We start from the raw sequence: 15,368 nt of genomic DNA, 5'->3' as shown, positions 1-15,368 counted from the left end.
ATTAAATCTCACATATAAATTCAATTTCAGAATTCTTATTAAACAAACAAACAAAAAGCCAATATTTCACTCTTAAGGTTATTTTAAGGAACAAAGAAAATAATCTACATAAAAACACCCAGTACATTGTTGTTAGGGGCCATCAAGCAGGTTGGTTCTGAGTCATAGTCAGTCTATGTATAACAGAATACAATACTGCCCAGTCGTGTGCCATCCTCAGAATAATTCTTATGTGTGAACCCAATGTTGAAGCCACTGTGTGAATCCATCTTGTCAAGGGCCTTCCTCTATTTTGGCTGTCCCTCCACTTTATCAAGCATGAAATCCTTTTCCATGGACTAATATCTCCTGACCATACATCCAAAGTACATGAGACAAGTCTCATCATTCTGGCTGTACTTTCTTATGAGACAGATTTGTTGGTTGTTTCAGCAGATTATGGTACTTTCAATATTCTTTGCCAGCACCATAATTGAAATGCATCACTTCTTCTTGGGTCTTCCTTATTCAGTGTCCAACTGTCACACACATGTGGGCTTATAAAAATTCCATGGCCTAGCTGAGAAACAACAAAGCCCACATGGAAGAAGCACACCAGTCTGTCCTGACATGATCGCTAAAGACAAAGTAGGTACATAAGCAAATGTGGCGAAGAAAGCTGATGGTACCCGGCTATCAAAAGATATAGTGTCTGGGGTCTTAAAGGCTTGAATGTAAATAAGTGACCATCTAGTTCGGAAGCAACAAAGCCTATGTGGAGGAAGCATGCCAGCCTGTGCGATCACGAGGTGTTGAAGGGATCAGGTATCAGGCATCAAAGAACAAAAAATCATATCATTGTGAATGAGGCAGGGTGTGGAGTGGGGACCCAAAGCTTATCTGTAGGCAACTGGACATCTTCTTACAGAAGGGTTGTGGGGAGAAGACGGGCCAGTCAGGGTGCAGTTTAGCAACAAATGAATGATTTAAAAAATAAATCACCACAAAAATGATTAAAAAATAAATAAAAAAGAAAAGGAAAAATCACCACACACGACATTTTTCTCATGTCAATTTTATTAAAATGTTAGTAGTACGAATGATCCAGAGTGAAGATTATCAAAAGATCAACTAACTGAAGTCCACATATTTTAAAAAAGGACAAACATAAAAAATATTAAAAAAGGAAAACAACATAAGGGAGATTCAAGTCTCTAAAACTTAGAATTTTGAGATAGAATGAAAATAGTTTATACTACTCACTCATCCACTTTTGTCTTCATCTATTTCAGGGCTAGATTCAAAGTCAAATTTTATATTTTTTGTCATGTATGTGGCCATTTACTTGACCCTTTGATTTTTGGTTGGTTCCTTTTTCTACTCAGGAGCTGGTCTTCTCATCCTCATTGGTTTTCAATGCGCATGACTTTAATTCATTGTCCTTACTACTTTGCTTTATTTTTAACAATGACCTCTGATCTCTACCAGCCTTTCCTCCTTTCTTAATTTAACTATCATGCCCAGACTTTTAGAATACATTCTTTTCTCATTTTCTGGGTTTTCTGTTTGAGCTCTTTTCTTAGTTTCTGTGTAAACACTATAGTTAGATGCCACAGAGTAGGCAGCGATGCCTTAAACATATGTGTGTTGTAAGGACCAAAGACCCCTTCCATCCTTGGCAAGGAGAGTACTGACTTCTCTTTTCATACAACACACTTTGAAATGTTCTATTCAACTTTTTTATTTCATCTTTTCTTCCATTTGCCTTAGCTACACTCTGATTAAGAGCAAGTTTCAAAATCTCTTCTGAGATCCATTGTGATCTTTTCTTTCTTTCCATTTTAGAGCACAGAGTTTTTCCAGCAAATAATTCAATAAATTCTAACTATGATTAATATTTTAATTTCCATCATATGGAAGATAAAATGAGGACTTAGTAGATGAAATAATTTGTGAAAATTTCCTATGGTGATATATCTAGAGTCATAAGATATTAAGTCAAAGGTTAAATTTCTGCTGTTGTTAAGCAGTTGGGATCATTGGTTAAGTAACATATGAGAGAGAGATAGAAAAGAACACTCAGAACTGTCCAAATAAAATTTTTACTTTATGTCGACCAATGGAGATCCCCTCACAGAGGGGTTTAGGAGAGGAGATGGGTTAATTAGGGTGTGAGGTAGTACCTATGAAGAACACAGCTTTCCCCCAGATCCTGGATGCTTCCTCCCCCCAACTACCATGATCCGAATTCTACCTTGCAGGGCAGGATAGGACAGAGGCTGTACACTGGTGCATATGAGGGTTGGAGGTACAGGGAATCCAGGGTGGATGATACCTTCAGGACCAAGGGTGTGAGGGACGATGCTGGGAGAGTGGAGGGTGAGTGGGTTGGAAAGGGGGAAGTGATTACAAGGATCCACATGTGACCTCTTCCCTGGGAGAGGGACAGCAGAGAAGGGGTGAAGGGAGACTCCGGATAGGGCAAGATATGACAAAACAACGATGTATAAATTACCAAGGGCATATGAGGGAGGGGGGAATGGGGAGGGAGGGGAAAAAAAAAAGAGGACCTGATGCAAGGGGCTTAAGTGGAGAGCAAATGCCTTGAGAATGATTGGGGCAGAGAATGTATGGATGTGCTTTATACAATTGATGTATGTATATGTATGGATTGTGGTAAGAGTTGTATGAATCCCTAATAAAATGTAAAAGAAGAAAAGAGAAAAAAATGATTAGGGCAAAGACTGTACAGATGTGCTTTATACAATTGATGTATGTATATGTATGAACTGTGAAAAGAATTGTATGAGCCCCAATAAATTGTTAAAATAAAAAAAAGCAAAAAAAATAAAGTAAAAATGATTTATCTTCCTTTTAAAAAAAATTTTTTTTACTTTAGCCACACACACACACACACCCTTTTTTTAAGAACCACACCAGGCAGTCTTTATAGATTTATTTGGCAATGGGACAGATCCACAGCCTCCTGGGTTCTAAATGGATAAGTGACCAACTAGAAGCTCATGAGGAGCCTCAGAAGGCAATGTTTCCTCATAGTCAGAGAAAAAAGGTTAGAAATCTTAGTTCACACTTTTTCATGAGAACTAAATGGAATGCTGATTGTGAACTGCTTCTGAATACACAAAATGACTTAAAAGGTAGAGAGAATTATAATGAATACATAATACACTCATAATATGGAAAAGAATATGGAGGTTTCTATTCCTGTAAAGAGTTACAGTCTCAGAAACCCACAGGGGGTGGGGAGGGGCCTCTATCCTGCCCTTTAGGGTCACCAGGAGTCAGAATGACCTGATGGCAGTGAGAACAATAACGTAATAACTGAAGAATTAAATGTTAAGTCCTGAACCTCTTGAAAACAGTCCAACGAGTTAATGCTGAAGTCTCAGACTCTCTTCTTTCTAGCTCTGTATTTAGAGATCACCAGCCCAGCAGATAGCATTGATTACACGCCCCTGATCTGAAATCTTACCAAACAGACGCCTGCTTCTTTGCTCTCTACCCATGTTGGCCACAGATCACAGAATGAGTCATAGGCTGAGGGTGAGATAATTGCTTCCTTTAGCTGTTTCTGGTATTTTTTCAGGGAAGGAATTTTTCTCCTTAAGAAACTGAGACCCAGGTGCTGAATTTATATGCCTTATTGGGAAGAATGCAAAGGAAGTCTTTTTTAAAGTCCCCAAATTTGATGTTTCTATTCTTTGAAATTTATGGTCTGAAAAAGCTTTTCTCTAGGTAGAGCTGTAAGGAGTTCCCAGGGTACTTGGTTGTGATTATAAAAGGAACTCTGATTGTAAGTTCAGTGTTGGTCGAAGAGATCTTATACCAACATTTTACAATGAGAGAGTGGAAGCCTGATACCGTTAAACTCCCATTTAACTATTCGGGATTGTCTCTCTGCTTTCCAGCTTTTATTTTATATTTTGGTCTTCCAAGTTTGTGTTTCTTATACTCCTCATAATATCCTTTGTACACACATATCTGAGCCTTTGCACATGCTATTTCTGTACTTTCTACCTTCTCTTCCATTGGTCATTCCATACTGACTGACATTGATCACCTACTGACAATGTGTCAGTAATGACCCCAGGGACCCTTCACAGGGTTTCTGATATAATGAATCTTTACAGGAGCAGATACATGCATCCTTCTCCTACAGAGCAGCTGGTTGGTTTGAACCACTGGCCTTAGCAGCCAAATGCCTTATGCAATGTGCTGTCATCATTCCTTGATATTGATAGTACTTATAATTTATCTATCTCTTGATATCAACACTTTATCAGTTCATAAATCTTAAGGTATTTTCCTCATTGTTTGTACTTTTCCAAAACCAAAACAATTCTTGTTTCTTGCCAAAAGCCTGGCACATTTTGAGTGCTCACTAAGTTTCTGCAGAACACATAAATAAATGAAGCTATGATACTGTATTTCTTTTCAATAGTTTGATCTATGGGCATTTAAAAAAATCAAAAAATGTGGACTTGATCTAAGAGGAAATAAAATAAAATTTATTCACGTAAAATAAAATCAATGTTTTTATTTTACTTGAATAAATAATCAATGTCCATGGAACCCATAGCAGTCAATAAACTGAAAAACATATTGCACTGGGTAAACCTGTTGTAAAAACATTTTTAAAGTTTTAAACATGAGAACTTCCAGGAAGATAGTGTCAAGGTAAGGATGACCATGTTGGGAGCTCTGAGAGTGATTGCTGGGTTGGGTGATTGGGAGGCTAATTGAGGGTCAGGGACCCATATTTGGGCTTCACAGCAGCTGAGGCTCTGCCTGAAATCTGGGCTGACCTTCCATGTGGCTCTGATCTGCCTTGCCCTCCGATCTGTGTTACCAAGGCACTGTGAATTGTAGCTGGATACCTCAGTAACACTAACCAGTATCACGCATGCAGCTTGTGCCACCTGCAATTCGCAGCTGCAGCATGAACTGCAGTACTTCCCAAGTCACCAGTGGAGTCTGAGTGGTCTGGGGAATCCAGCTGGCTTTGTTCATACAGCCCACACTGCTCACAGAGCCTACAACCTGTGACTGGGGAGCACACTGCTCCCCCAACCATGTGGCTGGAGAGATGCTGAGTGCCTGAGATGCCCATGCATCCCGTAGGCTCAATAGGTGCCCCCATGCCACTTTTTCATCTGAGAACTGAGGCCATGGAGAGTTTCAACCCCTATCAACACCACTTACAGTCTGAGAAGCCCATGGATCCAGCTGACCTGGTATAAGGACCAGACCTTGGTCTCAGGATCTCGTGCCACTTGGCACTAACATATGAGATGGGTCCTGTCCCTATACTTGCACTGCCTTTGCATTCTGAGAAGTCCAAGGCTAGTGGCCTCCTGGTCAATGCAGCCTGAGTCAACCATGGAGCTGGTGAAGCTTGTGACACACTCCACCCCACCCATTGGGGCACCTGCATCACCCACAGCCCATGGCCCTGGCCACACCAACCCCAAATGCAGAGCCGTTCCTGACACACACAGACCCCGCCAGCCCTATCCACAATGTTGTATACATCACACACACATTATGTACCACCTCTGGTACCACCAAAATGCCACATAGACTACAATCCACATCAGCAACCAATAGAAGAAATCAAAAGAAATAAATTGCAATGACTGAGGAAGATGTAACCTAGAGACATATATAGAAGAAGCAGACTTTGAACCATCACAGAAAGAAGTGTTCAGAATGCTGCTTAGAGTCATACAGATATGAGGGAATTAATACAGAAAAAGGATGAAAAAATAAAGAGGATAGAATCCATATACTGAACAAATACTAGAGTTAAGTGACAATGCAGCAGAAACAAAGAAGATGGTAAAGGAGCTCACCAATAGCCTGGAAGAAGCACAGAACTGTATTAGTGAACTAAACTCTACAATCAGACAACTCAACCTAATAGATATATTCGAGCTCTCCACCCAACTGCAAAAAGATACATGATCTTTTCAAGTGGACACAGCACAAATTAAAAAATAAACCACATCCTAGGACACAAGTCAAGCTTGAGTAAATTCAAACATATAGAGGTCACACAGACTTCCTTCTCTGACCACTGTGCCATAAAGATGGAAACCAATAAAAGAAAGAACAAAAACACAAGGGCAAGTACATGGAGGCTAAGAAACTTACTTCTTAGAAAGGAATGGGTATTGGCCCAAATTAGGAAGTTTCTAGAAAGCAATGAGACTGAGAATACAGCATACCAAAGTCTATGGAGTACAGCAAAGGGAATTATCAGAGGATGGTTGATAATGAAAAACGAACATATGAAGAAAGAAGAGGGACTTAAGGTTGATACCCTAACAGAAAACCTTAAGCAGTTGTAACAGGGTCAAAAGAATAATCCTTCTTATAGCAACAGAAACAGAATTATAAAAATCAGGGTACAGATAATTGAGTGGGGGGGGGATGGAAAAATAACTAATTATAAGCTGGTTCTTCCAACAGATCAACAGAATTGACAACTGCTAGCAAACCTAACAAAAGAGAGGAAGGAGTAGATGTCAATATCCAGAGTGAGGGATGAAACAGGAGAAATTACAATGGACCCAAATGAAATTAAAAGACTAATTACACTATATTATGGAAGACTGTACTCCAATGAATTCAACAACTTGGAAGACATGGACAAATACCTGGAAAATCAAACTCTCCCCAAATGATCTCACATGGACAACAAGAACTTGAATAGATCAATAGAAAAAGAAGAAATAGATAAGGTTATGAAGAAACCATCAAGTTAAAAAAAACTTGACCCAGTTAGCTTCACAGGAGAAATGTACCAAGCAGTTAGTGAAGAGCTGACACCAATCTTACATAATCTCTTCCAGAACATAAAAAATTGCATTAGACCCCTAAACATATTCTATGAAGCTAGTACAACACTGATACCAAAGCTGGACAAGAATCCCACAAGAAAAAAGAACTACAGGCTGATATTTCTATTGAACATAGATGCAAAAATCCTTAGCAACTTGGTCAATAGAATACAAAAGTACATAAAAAAAAAATCCATCATGACCAAGTGGGATTTGTACCAGGGATGCAGGGATGGTTTTAAATCTGAAAAGCCATCAACATTATCCATCACATTGATAAGAAAAAGAACAAGAACCAAATTATAATATCAATAGAGACAGAAAAAGCATTTGACAATATTTAATACCCATTCTTAATTAAGACACAGAAGAGAGGATTAGAAGGAAATTGCCTCAATATAATAAAAGTTATATATTAAAAACCAGTGTTACAATCAATAAAGAAAAGATGAAAATATTCCCAATGAAAAAGGGGACCCAACAAGGATACCCCTAGTCCCCACTTCTAATCAACATTGTCCTGGAAGTCTTTGTGAATAATTAAGGCAATGGAAGGATATCAAAGGTATACGTTTGGGGAAAGGGGAAGTGAAATTATCATTATTTGAAGATGATGTGATTATATATATTGAGACCCCTAAAGGATTCACAATCGGATTGCTGGAAATGATAGCCTATATGGTAGAGTGGCAGTGTATAAGATCAACAGGCAGAAGTCAACACTGAGGGGATTACAGATAAAGAGATCAAGGAGGTAGTACCCTTTACAATAGCCAAGCATAATTGAAATATCTAGGGATATACCTAACCAAAAATACAAAAATCTGTATGAGGACATTATTACAAGAAACCAAAAGGTACCTTCACAAATGGAAGAATGTCCCATGTTTGTGGATTGGAAAACTCAATATTTTAAAGACATCAATCCTGCCTAAAGCAGTATATAAGTTCAATGCAATACTGATACAAATTCCAACATCATTTTTCAAGGAAATGGAAAACTGGCTACCAACTTCATGTGGAAAGGGCAGAAGCCCAGAATATACAAGGAACTCCTCGAGAGGAAGAACAAGATGAGTGGGCTTGGACTACCTGATTTTAAAACTCATTACACTGCCTCATTTGTCAAAACAGCACGGTACTAATATAATGAGATATACTCGGACCAATGGATCAGAACAGAAAATCCAGAAATGAAAACAGCAGCATACAGACAACTAATCTTTGACAAAGGTCCCCAAAATATCACATGGGAAGCGGATGCCCTTTTCAACAAATGGTACTGGAAAAACTGGAGATCCACCTGAAGAAGAATGAAACAAGATCCTTACCTCACTCCATACACAGAACAAATTCAAGATAGATCACAGACCTCGAGGTAAAACCCCAAACTATCAGGATCACCAATGAGAAAATTGGGACAAAGTTAAGAACCTTACTGCAGGGATTACTTGGGCTATCAGAAATAAGGAAGGATCCATACTCAGAGAAAGACAAAATAGATGAGTGGGTCCTGCTAGAGATAAAAATAAAACACTTGGGTACATTGGAAGACTTCATCAAGAGAGTAATAAGACAGTCCTCACTGGGAAAAGACATTTAGTAATGACATATTAGACAAAAGGCTTATTACAAAAATCTACAGAATCCTGCAAGCTTACATGACAAAACACGCAAATAACCCACTCGGGAGGTGGGCAAAAAATTTGGACAAAAGATCCACAATGGAGGAAATCTGAATGGCCAATAGATATATGAGAACATATTCCAGATCATTATCTTTCAAGGAAATGCATATCAACACCAGTATGAGATACCACATATCACCCACAAAGATAGCCAAATTCAATAAAACAGAAAGCAACAAATATTAGAGGTGGTGTGGTGAGATAAGAACACTCATTCACTGCTGGTGGTCTTTTATCTACATACAACCACTTTGGAAAGCGATTTGGCGAATATCTAAATCAGATGGAAATCGAGCTACCATATGACTCAGCAATTCCACTACTGGGCATATACCTAGAAAAAATAAGAAACAGACCACAACTAGACACCTGTTCTCTAATGTTTGTCACTGTGCAATTTATAATCTCAAAAAAAATTGAAACAGCCTAAGTTTCCATCAATAGAAGAATAGATTAAAAACTCTGGTATACACCCAATGGAATACCACACCTCCCTAAAAAATAGTGATGAAATGATGGAAACCTCATCTTGTGGAAAGAGTTGGAGGATATTATGATGAATGAAGTGATCTAAGCACAAAATGCCAAGTGCAATATGAGTCCACTGAGGTAAGTTCACATAGCAGAACAGGCATAGGGGAAAATGCACACAACACAATTCCTGGGCTGAGGACCAGCTATTCTGGTAAGAGCCAGACCAAACCCAATGGTTCCTACATAGTCAACAATTGATGGTGAGGAGTGTGTAGGTTTTCTGGTTGTGTTTAATAAATCAAATTGTATCTGAGAGGAATTACTGAGAAGAATACCATGGATAAACATAATAGTGAAGTAGGAGAGAAAAAAGAGGAAAGAAAAAGATATGTGCATATATATATATATATATAAACGTGTGTTTGTTTATATATGTTTACATACAAATGAAACAAGGAAGTAGATGGACTTTGAGGCTCAACTTAAATCTTACCTCAGTACAAGAATGGTTTTTTCTAATAATGTGACACTATATGATACTCACCTTCCTGAAACATTCACTTAAGACAAATTGAGTGTATAAGCAAATGTGGTGAAGAAAGCTGATGGTGCCTGGCTATCAAAAGATATAGCATCTGGGGTTTTAAAGGCTAAGCCCACATGGAAGAAGCACACCTCCCTATGTGATCATGAGATGCTGACGGAAGAGGTATTAGAAGTTCAGAAAAATCCAATGAAATCGATATGAAGGGAAGTGGATGTAGTGGAGACCCAAAGTCCACCAGCAAGACAATTGAACAATTCCTCTCAGAAGGGCCACAGAGAATGGAAGATAAATCCAGGGTGCAGCACAACACTGATGAACCACATAACTATACTCTAGTCCTTTAAGATTTCTTCCCCTTACCATTAAGGTTCCTATGCCTTATACCTCATAAATCATGTTAGGATTGTGTTTGTTCATTAATATATTTAAGATCATTCAGTACATGGTAGTAAAGATAGATGACCCCTCAGAGACAGTGACATGAGTAATGGTTCCCTGAGGGTAGGAAAAGTGAGAGGATGGGGGCGGGGAAGAGAGAAGGACGGATCTTGATCTTATTGATGGTTGTATAACCCCACCCAATGGGATTGAACAACAGAACTGTATCTGATGGATATATTGGAATGAGTAAGATATGTCAATACAAATATAAAAAGGAAAATAAAGTTTTAAATACAACGGTGCCGCTTTGATGACTAAGGTGCACCTGACCCAAGCCATTGTCTTTTCTATTGTATCATATGCACACTAAAGCTAGAGAACGAGTAAGGATGACCCAAGAAGAGTTGATTTCTTTGAATTATAGTTCTGAGAAAGACTATTGGATATGTCATAAAGTGCCAGAAGAAAGAGCAGATCTGTGAAGAAGTACAGCCAGAATGTTCCTTAGTGTGAGGATAGCAAAAAAAAAAAAAAAAAAAAAGAAGTGAGGATAGCTAGATCTCTTTCTTAACTTTGGACATGTCATCAGGAAAGGTGAAACAGAAGAAAAAAACATGCATCATGGTTGGTAGAGGGTCAGCAAAAATTAAAGAATCCTTCAAAAAGATACAAAAACTATAAGATACAGTAACTCAGACATACTGACAAACATGAATGTGGTGCAGGACCAGAAAACATCGTATTCTGCTATACCCAGGGTTACCATGACTTGGTGGCAAATAACATCAAAGACATTTATAGTCTGAAAGATATATTAGGTCTTATGATTTTTAAGCCCTTGGCCAATGACAGGTATTTAAAAAAATGATGTTCTATTCAAACCAAAGCAAAGGTCTAGTTACAAGCACAATTTTATTTCTTGTTTGACAATGTAACATCTCAAAGAAATGCACATGTTATCTATTGGTCGGTTTTGAGAATTTTTATTAAAATAAGAATGAAATAAATGGTGGGGAATTTTGGATTCTTACAGGGAATTCTGCAAGAGAACTTTCCTGCATGACAAGATTTGTCTTGGAGAATAACTAGCTAAATGAAGGGGCTTGAAGTCCTAGAGTTGGAATAGCTAATAAAAGCAGTCTCTATCCTATGTGTAATACTCATCAATTGAGGAAGATCCACTAGGTAAGAAACAAACTACCTCAAGGGCTTTGAGGTGGGGAGTTGACTTTGGGTTAGTTGAATAGGATGTCTTCCTTTGGTTAATACCATAGCCCTGTATAGTCACATGTAATTGAAAAATACGTATTTCTATTCTCTGATCTCCAAAGGGACTACTCCCAAGGGTAGGGAATAATTTTAATCATTTCTGAATCCCACAACACGTGCATAGAGTTTTTCACAGACTTTTTAATGAATAACTAAATAATTGGGAGGATATAGGCATAATTAGTCTATATCTGCATGTCTGTGTACATATTCTGATGGTTTAACAGTTTAGAAAAATGGCTGATTTCTTAAAATGACATCTGATCCAAATTTTGGATTCCTACAGGGAAATGGCTCTGCATGACAAGACTTGTCTTTGAAAATAACTCTAGCTAACTGAAGCCCTTCCTTTGGAGACAATCAGTAGACTCAAATAACCCAGGCCTCGGATCAGTACAACTTCTGCTGCTTATTAATTGTATGAGATATAGCAAGTCGTCTATCCACTTTGACCTCCCAGGTTTTCACCTTTAAAAAGAGTCTAACACTACTTCTTATTTAGCTAGTTATGAGGTATCAATGAGTCATGCATGTAAAGTGTTTAGCACTGTCCTAATGCACAGTGATCACGCAGTAAATAGCAGCAAAATGATAATGTCCAACATTCATGGAATACTACCGTATTAATGACTACATCAGTCCCACCACTTTGAGAAGGAAAGTGTGTCTGACCCCAGTCCTAGTCTTTTCTATCACTGCATATGCATGCCAGTGTTGGGCAATAACCAAGGGAGGTCAAAAGAGAACCCACACATTCCAATTTTGGTGTGAGTGAAAAACACTGACTATAACAAGGAATGCCAGAGGAATGAAGAAGCCTGTCCTAGAGGAAGTATAGCCAGAATGCCTTATCTCGCACACATTAGACAAAGGACATCATACCTGGCAAAGTAGAGAGTCGGGAGATACTCAATGGGAATTACTGACACAGCCGCTACAATGAACTCAAGCTCCCCGAAGATTGTAAAGATGACTCGGGGCTGAATAACACTGTTAGACTTAGGTTCTGTATGAGTTGAAGTAACTCAAAGCTGACTCAATGGTACCTAACCACAATAGCCATATATGTTTGTGTGTGCACACACAGGTACAGTCAAGCCTGTGAGAACCAAACTTGATAGGACTTTCTTGTTTTTCAAGATTTGGTTTCATGATGAGTCTTTGACAGAGTGCATCTTAATATCTTTCTATCACTCTCTCTTAGTGGAAGATATTTGAGTTCTCCGTCTCTGACAGTTTCCTGCCTCACACGGATTTGGTCTTTCACAGGTTTTGCTGTAGTTAATTGTCTGCATTCACTCCTCACTTAGCAGTGTGGCTAGGTTCCAAATACAAGATCATTTTGTGAAAATTGGCATTACATGAAAATGGAGGGAAAATAAAGAAAATCGAGGAACATTGCATCAGATCACAAAGTGGAGGATGCCCGCATCATTCCTTAATTCTCAAGCCACTGAGGAGCATGACCTACTCAAGTGGACACATAACCTTAGCTATCATTGCCAGTGTTACTCTCGCCTGGCACCTCAGTTTCTCGTACTGCCAGATATATGTTGCTAATGTTCACAAGAGTTCCATAGTGGATTTTTTACTATTGTCTTAAATGTAGAATATGGGGTAAAGAGATAGTTGATAAATGTAAGGTAAATGTATTTTTACACCTATTTTCATTTGCTGCAATAAAAATATTACTGCTGCTACTATTACTCATGTTTTATAGATAAAGAACGTAGCACAGAAATGTAAGAGGTTCCAAATCTCACAGATACTAAGTGATAGGGTCAGAGTTTGCTATCATAACCTCCATGCCCTGTAGTGTTTTTTTTGTTTTATTTTTTGCTACTGATATTTTAGATTTAAAGGAGTGTGTGTGTGGTGAGGGGGAGGTGTTGGGGGATGGAGGTGAGGGGAAGTTTGAGAATCTTTGGTCAGAGGCACTGATGATGCTTTGCTTAGTTATTTGGCATATTTATAAACAAAATGCTTCCCCATGCAAGGGTCACCTTTACCTCATATCTTCAAATACGCCAGAGGGCCTAAACATTCTGCTTAGTTATTACAAATATTTCAGGGAGCTACTGAATTGAAAGTGGAAAAAACATCCAAGGAAAGAGGTATGACACTATTTTAGTCAGAGATTTAATGTGCAGAGAAAAAGACCTATCATCATGGACTTTATCCATAGAGAGAACTGAGTCATGGCAACAGTACCCTTCGAGTTAGGAAGAGTTTGCGTTAACAAAATATTGAAAACTCCAAAGGGCAAAAGAATAAGAACCACAAAACCCGGCTAGGTCATGTGCATTTCATCTGAGGGACGACAAATGCTTATTTTTAACATCAAATATTAGCATATATATTAGTACTGTGAGATCATCTACTTCAGATCCTTTTGAACATGGCCTACTTTAACTGCAAAGGCCTCTAATTCTAATGTAGTCGGATGGATGCATTAATTTTCAGTTGAGACCATGTTCTATGCATCTGGAGTGGGCAAATAGCTGGCCAGTCTCCAATTGGGGTCGTTTGTTCCCTCTGTGGAGTGAAAACCTTTGAAATAGGCCTGATTTAGTCATCTCTCTGCTACCTAGCTTCTCTGCCAGTCTGCCCAGTTGCTCCCAAGAAATAATGGGAAGAAGCAGCTGGGCTTTGTGTGCATGTGGAGGGGGCGGTGAGATGGCAGGGAAGTCTGGAATATGGCAATGAGAGAGCCCCTTACCATGTAGCTATTCTTAACCTCTAGGCTTCAGCATCATACAAGAGACAAATTTAAGATACACCTTTATGGCTGTGTGAGAAATGTTGGCCTGATGGGTGCCTTAGTTTCTTCGTGATGTTGTCACGCAAATACTGGGTAGCTTTAAGGAACAGACATTTATATCCCCACAGTTCTGGAGCCTGAAAGTCCAAATGAGGATCTCTGTGGTGTGATTCTTTGCTTGGTTGTAGTTCCTTGATTGTAGACATCCCTCACTTGACATCTGTCACCCCCTCACTACCTTTGGGATGTACATATCTTTGTGTCCAATCTACTCTTTTTATAACCCAGAAGTGATTCAATTCAGAATCCTCCTGACCTAGGTATGATGTAAATACCTTAACAAAAAATTCCTATTTCTACCCAATAAAATGATTTTTAAAAATCCTATTTCCTAACAGGATCCCAACATCCACAGGCATAGGGGCTAGGATCCCTGCAGTTATTTTGGGATAACACAGTGGAGAATGCTCAGTACAGGGGTGAAGCCAGTCTCCTCATTGAACTCAAAGAAACCCCTCATAATTATGAACCAACACACTGATCTAATGTAGACACATGACTTCTATGATTAGGGTCCTTACATACCAAGTCCCCAGCAGTGATGTTGATGTACACCTACTCTAAGAGAACTCTGAGGAATTCATGGCAATGGAATGGAATGAGGTAAGAGCAGAGAAACTACTGAATAGCAATGGTTCCTTCCTTACTCTGTGGCGCTACAGCCCTTGAATTGCCCAATGAGAGCTCTAGCATGCTACTCCTATCCAAAGTCCTCCGAGCTCATCTACAGAACAGCTCCGAGAACAGATGGGACTATGCCACAAGGAAAAGAATAAAAACTTCCACTGAGAAGGGCATCGCCAAGCCAGAGTTTAATGAGTAATAGTTGGTTAGTGCAATAGAAAGAAACATGAAATCAAAGAGTGAATTATTAGGACAGTACACAAAACAGGTAACTGGCTGGCATTAGGCTTTAAAATAATCCCAAATCTAAACTCTATTGTATAAAAAGCAGGCTACTGAGAAGCCTTTGTCATTTATTTTGGGTGGATCTCAAGTTCGAGGGAAGGAGCCTGGGCGCCCCTTTCAAGGTGAGCAAACACTGGACAGTGCGTGGATGTAAGGTCAGACGTAAGGGAGAGACTATTGACCCATAAATATTAAGGGGGGAAAGGAAACAAAAAGCCACTCATGGGAGACGCTGTGACTTCCTAACATGAGGAAAGAAACCATTATTTCCACTTGTCTCCTTAAACAATATGCAGTACGCTGTCTATGGACATGGATGGTTTTGTTTATTGCAACATCCATACTCCCTGTGTTATAAAGACACTGAAACTCAAGTTCACAATTCCAGAATGGGCTCGGCACCTCCTTTCTTCTCCAAACCTGGGCTTCTCCTCCAT

The 15,368-nt window shown here is 39.0% G+C and overlaps 1 non-coding gene across 1 annotated transcript; it reads right to left on the bottom strand.

Annotated features, from left to right (window-relative positions):
• Positions 1 to 1,571: 1,571 nt before the first annotated feature.
• LOC142437915 (U6atac minor spliceosomal RNA) lies at positions 1,572 to 1,693 on the bottom strand. Its single transcript, XR_012782415.1, has one exon. It is a non-coding gene; the product is annotated as a U6atac minor spliceosomal RNA (small nuclear RNA).
• Positions 1,694 to 15,368: the final 13,675 nt, after the last annotated feature.

The sequence above is a fragment of the Tenrec ecaudatus genome, chromosome 1 (assembly GCF_050624435.1).
Source record: "Tenrec ecaudatus isolate mTenEca1 chromosome 1, mTenEca1.hap1, whole genome shotgun sequence".
NCBI classification, from domain to species: Eukaryota; Metazoa; Chordata; class Mammalia; order Afrosoricida; family Tenrecidae; genus Tenrec; species Tenrec ecaudatus.
This window is presented reverse-complemented; position numbering and strand designations above follow the sequence as displayed.